The sequence below is a fragment of the Dromiciops gliroides genome, chromosome 3, assembly GCF_019393635.1.
Source record: "Dromiciops gliroides isolate mDroGli1 chromosome 3, mDroGli1.pri, whole genome shotgun sequence".
NCBI classification, from domain to species: domain Eukaryota; kingdom Metazoa; phylum Chordata; class Mammalia; order Microbiotheria; family Microbiotheriidae; genus Dromiciops; species Dromiciops gliroides.
The window spans coordinates 666,379,338-666,389,399 of NC_057863.1; the positions used below are offsets into that span (position 1 = coordinate 666,379,338).

General features: G+C 58.4%; 3 non-coding genes across 3 annotated transcripts; all 3 read right to left on the bottom strand.

The window, feature by feature from the left end:
- Positions 1-1,101: 1,101 nt before the first annotated feature.
- LOC122752408 lies at positions 1,102-1,190 on the bottom strand. Its single transcript, XR_006356153.1, has one exon. It is a non-coding gene; the product is annotated as a small nucleolar RNA SNORD88 (small nucleolar RNA).
- A 915-nt stretch (positions 1,191-2,105) lies between these two features.
- LOC122752406 lies at positions 2,106-2,196 on the bottom strand. The gene has a single exon (XR_006356151.1). It is a non-coding gene; the product is annotated as a small nucleolar RNA SNORD88 (small nucleolar RNA).
- Positions 2,197-3,451: 1,255 nt separating this feature from the next.
- LOC122752407 lies at positions 3,452-3,542 on the bottom strand. The gene has a single exon (XR_006356152.1). It is a non-coding gene; the product is annotated as a small nucleolar RNA SNORD88 (small nucleolar RNA).
- Positions 3,543-10,062: the final 6,520 nt, after the last annotated feature.

Sequence of the window (10,062 nt, forward strand, 5' to 3'; positions counted from 1 at the left end):
CCCCTTAGCGATAGCATCACACTGCCCTCTGCTGGCAAGGCATGGGCAAACCTGGCCCTCAAGGTCCCTTCTTTCTCCCAGGCTCTGGACTTGCCAGGGTGGGAAGTCCCTCCAGCATTACCGTCCATTTCCCAACATCCCCTCTGATCTGCAGAGGGTCTCCCCCTCACAACACACCCCCCACCAGCACGTCCACTCCTGACCCCTAGGGATTGGACATCCATAGAAGAGGAGGGCCTCGTCCTTCATCAGGAGACAGAAGGCGCCTAAGGCCGGGCCTGGGTCTTTTTGTCCCTCGCCCAGGCGGCTCTGGGCCCTTCCACTTCGGCCAGCATCCCCTGGACGGCCCATGTCCTACGTGCCCTGCCAGACTCCCCTCTGACAAAAGCCGCTCTCGAGCTCATCCCAGCCAAGAGCCTCCTCCTAGGGCCAGTTTCCAAATATTGTGGATCACACGCCTCCCTCCCTAACTCGCTTGCATTTTATCGGTGCAGTCCGTCTGTGGTACAAAGCACATGGAAGTGACAAAGCATAACGAGGCTTGTAAAAACCATTTATTTTCTTAACTGCAACAGCACCGACTCCCAGCACTGGCCGCACTGTATCATCAAGGACCGCATGCGTTCTCTCCCGGAGGTCAGAGGTCCTCCTTCAGTCATTTGGACCTTGGCTTTACCTAGAGTCAGATTGAACGTCCAGTTCAACTTATCTGCTAAGTCACCTCATCTCAAGAGAAAACATCCCCCTCCCCACTGGGATCCTCAGACTTTGCAAACCTGCTCCCTAGATGGTGCGGTCAAGCAGTGTGGCAGGAAACACCTGACTGGTGCGCCTACTTTATATGCCCAGGGTTGTGCAAAGGGCTGGTGAGCCAGCCCAAGTTTAAGAAGCCCTTGGTATACGACACCAGCCCTAAAGAGCTCCGGTGCCACAGGCCACAGGAGGTGGCAGCAGACCAGCCTCTGGAAACCCCCCAAGGGGCATCAGGTGCCCCATCCCAGCCTGGTCCCAAGGGTGTGTGGGCCAGGCTGCCCCATCCTGGGGGACAGCAGGCCACCTCTGTGGTGGGATGGGAGGATGGCCATCCACGGCCCAGAGCCTGGGTCCCTCAGACCCCCGGGAATCAAAGCCTGGGGGGCACCAAGTGTCTCCATAGGAATCAGAGCCCAGTGCTGACATCATCGGGGTACCAGTGCTCTCGCCACCCCCGACTCCTCAGTCTACTCAACCCCATCCCAGGGAGAACCGCCCGGGGTTAGGCCTTTGCCAAGAGGCTCCAGGGATAAAGAATGAACCCCCAGCTGGCTGACCCTCTCCCAGCCTCGGGTCTTCTCCCAACTGAGGCATGGGGGGGGGGGGTTTCCACTGCCCTAGGAGGCCCCCCCTCCTCCTTCAAGTCTCCTGGGCAGAGGGTGAAGGGGCAGCATGAGGACCTTTCTGTTGATCAGCTGAGAGCAGGCCCCCATCCTGGCTGAAGTCCCCAGTGAACCCCAGGGCCGCACAGGGGCCCCCCCTAATTGTGGGGTGAGAGGCAGCAAGCCCCGGCAGAACCTGGGCCTGCTGGATACGGCCCGAAGCACAGACCCCAAAGATAAGGACCAAAGCCCGGAAACGAGGGGACCCCCATCCCAGTGACATCAGACAGAGGTCCCGGGGAAGCTGGGGGACCGCCCAGGCAGGAGAGCGCAGTGACCGGCGGGGCCTCCCAAGGCCTGACCACCGGTGGGGTCAGAGGCAAGAGGGAATGGGCTGGAGTCTGATTTGACTGACTTTGCACTGCAGGGGTGTGTGTGTGTGTGTGGGGGGGGGTCATCTTCTTCAGTGAGGTGGGAGAGAAGAGATGAAAAAAGAGGAGAGTGCAGACAGTCAGAGACAGACCCGCAGAGGGACCCCAAGAGGGGAGCACACCCACCTCCTAGAGACACGCTGGGACAGCCTAGAGGGGGCTGGGGTGGGGAAGACCCCCTCAGGGGGCATGAGAGCAGCTCTGGGGGGGCTCGCTGGAACCCTGTAAGACAGAAATGGGGGGTGGAGGGTGAGAGGCAGAGCCAGGGCTGAGAGGGGCAGCCAGGAGAGGGAGGTGGGGCAGCCCCTCCCCAGAGCCAGGGCCCCTCAGACCCCCAGGAGTCAAAGCCTGGGGGGCACTGTGGTTGTCATCAGGGGGCTCAGCGCCCAGTGCTGGCATCATGGGAGCCCTGGCTCTCTGGTCTGCACCTCCCTCAGATCCCGGGAGCTGTGCCCAGGTACCCCCAGCCTTCCCCTCAGAGAGATCTGGGCTAAAGTGCTTGGGCAGGACCATCCATCCCTGGGGCCAGAAGGCGGGCACGGGGCCCTCAGGGCCCCAGTTTCTTCATCTGCAAATGAGGGAGGGAGGCGTGGCTGAGATGGTCTCTACCAGGGAAGACTTCTGGCATGGAAGGGTCTCTTCACCATCCTGGGGGGCAGGGGGCAGTGCCTCCTGTCCCCTCGGCCCCCCAGACTCATGGTCAGAGATCTCGGCCACAGGATGGGTCACTCGAGGTCCTCGTGCCCCTGAACACAACCAGACCCCTCACGCTCCCTCTCCTGGACTCACCTGTGGCAAGTGGTGAGGAGTAGCACCCCCACCCGCTGTCATGGGAGGGCAGCCATGGGCGCAGAGTCAGGAAGACCCGAGCTCTAATCCAGCCTTAGGCGCTCCCTGGCCTGGTGACTCCAAACGGTGGCGGCACCTCTGCCCTGCCTCAGTTTTCTCATCTGTAAAATAGAGTTAACAGTAGCACCTGACTCCCAGTGCTGGGCGTGGTGCCTGGCAAACAGCAGGCCCTCTATAAATGCTAAGTGACTCTACAGCCTCCCACCCACAATGCAAAGGACCAACCCCGTGTGAGGTAATGGAGGCGATTCCCATGTGGCAGGGAGGGGGGTCGTCAGAGACACAGACCCCCCCCCATGTCACACACACGTACACATGTACACACACACACAAAGGCAGGGGAGGGGGTGCTGGGGCAGGCCAGGCCTCTGGGGAGGGGGAGATGGGGGGAAGCGAGGCCCAGGCCTCTCAGTCCCTGTTTCCTGCTGAGATCTCAGGTCCCCCAAACCCCAGGGAGGTTGAGGGCAGAGGCATCTCTCAAGGAAGGTGTGATGGGGGGCTGCCTCTCCCTGCCCCAGGAAGCCCAGCTCATGCTCATTCACAGGCCCCTGGAATCCGGGGGCACCAGCCTTGTCCTTCCCAGGGAGTCAGTGCCCAGTGCTGGCATCCTCGGGTGCCCTCCACCACCCGCCCCAGCGGGGCTGCAACCTCAGGCCATGAGCGCCAGGCATCTGGACTCGCCTCTGCCCCTTATCGGCCGCATCCTCTCCGGACGGTCACCTCACCCCTCATACCCCAGGACAACTGCAAGGAAGAAAGGAGAGGACAAGAAGGTGGAGCCGGGCACAAAGACAAGGGGGGCTGGGGGCAGAGCCGGGGCCCCTCAGACCCCTGGGAGTCAAGGCCCAGGGGGCACCACATCTGTCTTCATCAGAGTCAGAGCCCAGTGCTGGCATCATTGGGGTCCCAGGCCTGGGAAGGGTGGGGGCAGACCCCCCCCAGCTAGAGCAGGAAGGGGGGGTCCTCACCGGAACCCTTCAAGACAGAAATGGGGGGGGTGAGAGGCAGAGGGGGGGGGCACTGTGGTTGTCGTCAGGGGGCTCAGCGCCCAGTGCTGGCATCACGGGAGGCCCGGCTCTGGTCCCCCGCCCCCCATCCCAGCCACGTGGGGGGAGCCCCCTGAAGGCAGGGGCTAGGCCCGGCCCCCTCCCCCTTAAGGGCCTCAGCGGGGGGGGGGGTGTTAGGGAGTCCGGCCGGACTTCAGGGGGGGGGGGAGGCCGCCCCCCCCCATCCCGGAAATGGCTTCTGGGCCGCGCCGGGTACACAGCAGGCGCCTACTAAACCCCTGGGGGGGTCCAAGGAAAGGTCTTTGGCCCTGAGGGGGCGCCGTTGGGGGGCCCCCGGGGCTTCCGCCCCAAAGCCCCCTGACCCACGGCCCGGACTCGGGGGTTCCGGCTCTCTCCGACCCCCCAGGCCACGTGCTCACCCCTCCCCCCCGCCACGTGCTTCCCCCCACTCACGTGCTGCCTCCGAGGGGGGGGTCCAACAGCCCGGTCACGTGTCCTTGCCCCCCCATTGCGGTGCAGATCTCCCCCTCCCCTGCGCGGGACGCGCGTGGAGTCGCGAGCCGAACACGAGCCCGCGTGAGAGTGAGCAGCCCGCGCGGCTCCCAGCGGCCCCCAAGCCCGCGCGCCACCGCGCCTGCGCACACCGACTTCGGTAGAACTTCCGGGTATGCGCAGGAGGCGGAGGAGGCGGGCCCGGATTGGGGGCGGGAACAAGAGGGGGAATTGACGTGAGAGGGCGGGACCTTGTTGTAGACGGCCCCGAGACCCTGCAGAGACCGCGCCCAGAGACACCCAGAGGCCCTAGACAGAGATACCTACTTGCCTTATAGAGACACTCAGAGACCTGTCCATGGAGCCCCCTCTCCAGGGCTACTTCCCCAACTCCCAGCTGAATAGGCTTACCCCGGGAGGGCTGACTCTTCCCTTCCTGGAGGTTCTCAGGGTGACCCTCAGGGGCCCTCACCAGCCTTGCTCCCCTATCCTCGCCTGTCTCCTGGCTCTCCTCCTCCCTCTCTGACTGCTCCTCCTCTGTCTCCTTCGCTGGATCCTCTTCCAGATCACGCTCTCCCACCGTGGGTGTTCCCCGGCTCTGTCCCAGGCCCCCTACTCTTCTCCCTCCATACTGCCTCACTGGGTGACCCTCATCAGCTCTCATCCTCTCTGCTGCTGATTCTCAAATCGACCTCTCCTGACCTCTGATGTCTAGTTGTCGTTGAGGCGTGCCTGGCTCTTCATGACCCCATCTGGGGTTTGCTTGGCAGAGATGCTGGCAGGGTTTGCATTTTACAGATGAGAAAACTGAGGCAAGCAGGGTAAAGTGACTTGCTCAGGGTCACACAGCCAGTAAGTGTCTGAGGCTGGATCTGAACTTGAAGAGATGAGTCTTCCTGAGTCCAGGCCCCAGGCTCTATCCATTGCCCCATCTGGCTGCAGATGTCCAATAGACCTTAAATTAAATCTGTAAAAGACAATTCATTGCCCCCCCCCCCCCCCGGCCTTGCTCCCTCTTGCCTTCCCCTCTCTGCAAAAGAGAGCAACTGCTTTCTCACAGGCCCGCAGGCTCCCAACCTAGGAGTCATCCTGGACTCCTCGCTCCCTTTTACCCCACCCCCCACCCAATATGGTGCCAAGGCCTGTGGATTTCACCTCTATAACATCTCTCTAATATGACTCCTAAGGCAGGCCCTCATCCCTTCCCTCCTGGATTATCACAATCCCCACCTAGATGGGTGGGGGTCTGTCTGCCCCAACTCTCTCCCCACTCCAGAGCATCCTCTATTCAGCCCCCAAAGCCCTTTTCCTAAAGCCCAGGTCCAGCCCTGTCTGTGTGTGCGCGTGGGTGCATGCATGGGCGCGTGTGAGCTCGCCTCTCTCACACTCACACACGCACACTTAATAACCTCCCATGGCTTGAGGTGTCTTCAGGATCAAATACAAACAACTGAATTTGGCATTCAAAGCCCTTCATAGCTGGCCACTCCTCCCTTCCCAGGCCCTACCTCTTCCAGCCCGGGGCTCGTGGCTGTTCCACAAGCCAGACACTCTGTGTCCAGGCTCCCTGTCTGGACTCCTCACCTCCACCTCCTGGCCCCGGCTTCCTTCGAGACCCTGCTAAAATCCTGCCTTCTCCAGATTCCCCTTTGTCGCTACTGCTGTGCCTTTCTCCATTCTCTCATTCATCCTGTATGAAGTTGTGTGCACGTTGTCTCCCCATTTGATTGTGAACTCCTTGCAAGCAGGAATTGTGTTTTGCTTTTCTTGTATCCCCAGTGCTTAGCACAGGGCCTAGCACATAGTAGGTGCTTAATAAATGTTCATGGGGGGAGGCAGCCAGGGAGCACAGTAGATAGAGCACCAGCCCTGGATTCAGGAGGGCCTGAGTTCAAATCCAGCCTCAGACACTTGACACTAGCTGTGTGACCCTGAGCAAGTCACTTAACCCTCATTGCCCCGAAAAAAAGAAATAAATTAAAATACATGCTCATTGCCTGACCCACTGGAGCTGACCCACTGCCTGGGCGCCTGCAGAGGAGTCACAGCGATACCCAGTGATTATCCAGAAACATGTGTATGTGCTGTCCTGCCACTGAGGCAGGCACGCTGAGGGGGTCTGCTGTATCCTCTGCGTGTGGAGGTCACTCTCAAGAAGAACCTTGGAACCGGCCGTGGGACACGGGAGCCACTGGCGCCGGACCGCCCAGCGAGGAACCCGCTTCAAAGAAGGCGCTGTGGTCTGTGAGTGAAGCAGGGGCTGCAGCAGCTCCAAAGAGACACGGGGTGCCCCAAGGTAGAGACTCCACCCCAGACGCTCACGTGATCTATTTGTGCCCAACCCATGGCAGAGCCTTCTGAGCTTCTATTGGTCTGATGAGCCACCGGACCACTGTCCCTTGACTCAAACAGAAGAATGTCCTTTTGGTCCAAGCATCAATCAGCCAGTCCAGGGCCGGGCACCCGCGCATAACCAATTGACATGTATATAGAGCTTCCTATAGAGCGGGGGCCCTGGACCAGGCACCTGACTAATGATTATCTCATTGGGTCCTCACAACAGTCCTGGGAGGTGGGTACTATTGTGGATATTCCCATTTTACTGATGAGGATGTTGAGGTAGAGGGTAAGTGACTCACCCAGGGTCACACAGGGCATGTTGGAGGTTGAATTTGAATTCAGGTCTTCCTGACTCCAGGCCCAGGTCCTTCCCTACTGTAACAGTTGGTAAACATTTATTACGGGCCCACAGTGTGGCAAGCATTGTGCCAAGGGTTACACACTTGTAGTCTTGGAAACCTAGTCAAGACTGGGTGACTTCAGTTTGCCACGTGCGAATGGCCGTTTGTTTATTGTCACTGAGAAGTGTGACAGTCCAGAGAAGTCTTTCACGTCATGGATGCACACTCCCATGTGCACAGGTAGGTCATGCCTCTCTCGTGGGAAGGGCTGTGGGGTTGTCTGGAATGGAAAAGTGTGAGGCCCCACTCCACGAGAGCGGCAGCTCCAGCAGGGAAAGGACCACACCGGGGATGCTCAGGGGGACAAAAGCCAGGGAGGCGAGCCGCCCGGAAACGCCCCGGGCTCGGCACAGACGCCCCAAGTGCAGCCGACCTTTCTACAGACTGAAGGCTGGTGACAAGTCTACCGGTGCCTTTTTTCCAATGGCACATGCTCACGTTGTGTGTCCATGCCACGTTTTGGTGAGCTTTCTCAATATGATTACATCTGTCCTGGCGATTTGTGATCCCTAACCTGATGTTACTACTGTCTTTGCTCTGGGGCTCCCAAGCCACAGCCACATAAGTCGGTGAACTTAATTGATAAACGCTGTGTGTGTTCTGGTGGCCCTTCCCGTCTCTCCTCCTCTCCTCTGGCCTCCCCATTACCTGAGGTACAACAATATTGACATTAGGCCAATCGATGACCTCTAAGCCTTCGAGTGAAAGTGGCAAATTTCCTCGTGGTCCTACTTTAAGAAGTTGCCCCAGCCGTCCCAGCCACCCCAACCTTGGGCAGCCACCACCCTGATCAGTAACAACCTTATCATCAGGCAAGAGCCTACAGCAGCGAGATGATGGCTCAGGTGATGGCTCAGGTGATGGCTCAGGTGATGGCTAGCATTTTTTTAAAAGCAATAATGTGTTTTAATTAAGTGTATGTTGGTTTTTAGACATGATGCAATTGCACACTTGATAGACCACAGAACAGGGTAAATATAACTGTTATTTGCACTGGGAAGCCAAACAATTCGAGGGACTGGCTTTAGGAGATATTTGCTTTATTGCAGTGGTCTGTAACCAAACCTGAGATATCTCTGAGGTGGACAAAGGGAGCTCGAGACTCTGCCCCACTTTGGTGAGTGGTGCTGATGAGGGTGGACAGAAGGGGGTGAGCCAAAGGGGCTCCCCTAGAGCCAAGGCCAAAGGCCTCCTGGGTAATCCAATATGAGGAGGCTGATGGAAGGCTGAGCTATGGGACCAGGGCCTAAACAGTAAAAGGTTCTGCCTGGCTCTAGAGACATGGAAGAGGACCAGCATCCTCAGCAGTCCTAGGATACTTAGGAGAGCAGTGACAGCTGTGCAGGGTAGCAATGAGGGGGACCCCTCACAAGGCTCATCCAGGGCAGTGCTGTGAGTCACTGGTGTTGTACAGACCCTCCAAGGAAGGAGGGAAGGGAGGAAAGAGGGAAGCAAGGAGGGAGGGAAGGAGGGAGGGAAGGAAGGAGGGGAGGAAGGAGGGAATGAAAGAGGAAAGGAAAAGGAGTGATGGATGAAGGGAAGGAATGAGGGAAGAAGATAGGATGGAGGGAAAGAGGAAAGGAAAGAATGAAAGAGGAAAGGAAAAGGAGCGATGGATGAAGGGAAGGAAGGAGGGAAAGAAGGAGGGGAGGAAAGAGGGGAGGAAGGAGGGAAGGGAAGAGGGAAGGGAGGAGGGAAGGAAGGAGGGAAGGGAGGAGGGAAGGGAAGAGGGGAGGAAGGAGGGAAGGAAGGAAGGAGGGAAGAGGGGAGGAAGGAGGGAAGGAAGGAGGGGAGGAGGGAAGGAAGGAGGGGAGGAAGGAGGGAGGGGAGGAAGGAGGGGAGGAAGGAAGGAGGGAAGGGTCTTTGGGAGTACGTTCTTCCTCACCTCTTCCTCTTAGAAACCCTCGTTTTCCTCCACACTCAGGTCAGACTCACCCTTCTTCATGACACCCCTCCCGTCGTCCCCACAAATTACATTGCATTTATATTGTATGCAGTTATGTGACGAGACCTTTTTTGGGGGGGAGGGGAGGGCAATGAGGGTTAAGTGACTTGCCCAGGGTCACACAGCTAGTAAGTGTCAAGTGTCTGAGGCTGGATTTGAACTCAGGTCCTCCTGAATGCAAGGCTGGTGCTTTATCCACTGCACCATCTAGCTGCCCGTATGTGACAAGACTTGGAGCTTGGTCTCCCAACCCATGCACGCACTAGTAGGCATGCCCTGAGCACTGGCCGTATCTCCCCCTCAGTGTGCCAGGGGTTCCCCCTGAAGGGCACTAGGGCTCTTCTAAGGCTATTCAGCTGGAGACCCAGTCAGGCCCATATCAGCTTGACCATTGCTCTCCCCTCAGGATCAATGATTGTCTGTAACGAAGGCTGTGGGCCGAGTAGCACGGTTCCCTGGAGCAGGGCACGCCCTTCCCTATGGGTTCTTCCCTCCCCCTGTTCACTTTGGCCTGTGGCCCGGGCAATGGACAAGCCCCTCTCCGGCTGCAGGCAGAGTGTCTCTGCTCCTGAGCTCCTGTTGCTCCTGTTGCTCCTGTTGCTCCTGTTGCTCCCGATCTCCCGGGTCTCGCCGCCCTCCAAGGACTTCGAGTCTTACCAGACTCTGTTGCCAACAAACTCCGATTGGGGACTTCTGAATGCCCGCTGACCCCCGAAGTGCCCAAGGTCAGTCCGGTCTGTTCTGGTGTCAACACTTGTTCTCCTAAGTGTGGAAAGAACAAACCAAGAGGCAAAGAAAGGGCCGAACCTCGAGTTAGCCCAAGATCAGAAGAGACTCAAGGCCCTTCTTCCGGGAATATTTCTTGTGAAACAGCTTCCCTGGATTGCCGCCAGGAAGGCGAGGGCTCTCTTTGGGCCTGGAACACACTGTTCCAGGTTGGTAGTGAATGAAACATCTTTTTTTTCACCAGAAAGTAAAAGGACAGGGAAAGTCAAAGCGAACTGCGTGAGTGCAGAGCCCTCCGCCAAGCAGGCCAGAACTCAGGCTCCCCACATATCTGAGAGGCTTGGCACCAGGCACCTTGAAGGAATAGGCCTCTCTCCTCACTCCCTACTGTGTGCCGGTGCCGGCTTCTCCAGAAGAAAAGGGGCTTCCTGAGAGCAGGAGTTTACATGTCTTTGGCACCTGACACCTAGTAGGAGCTCAATAAATATGGGCTGACCTGTGGGCTGACTGTTTGCA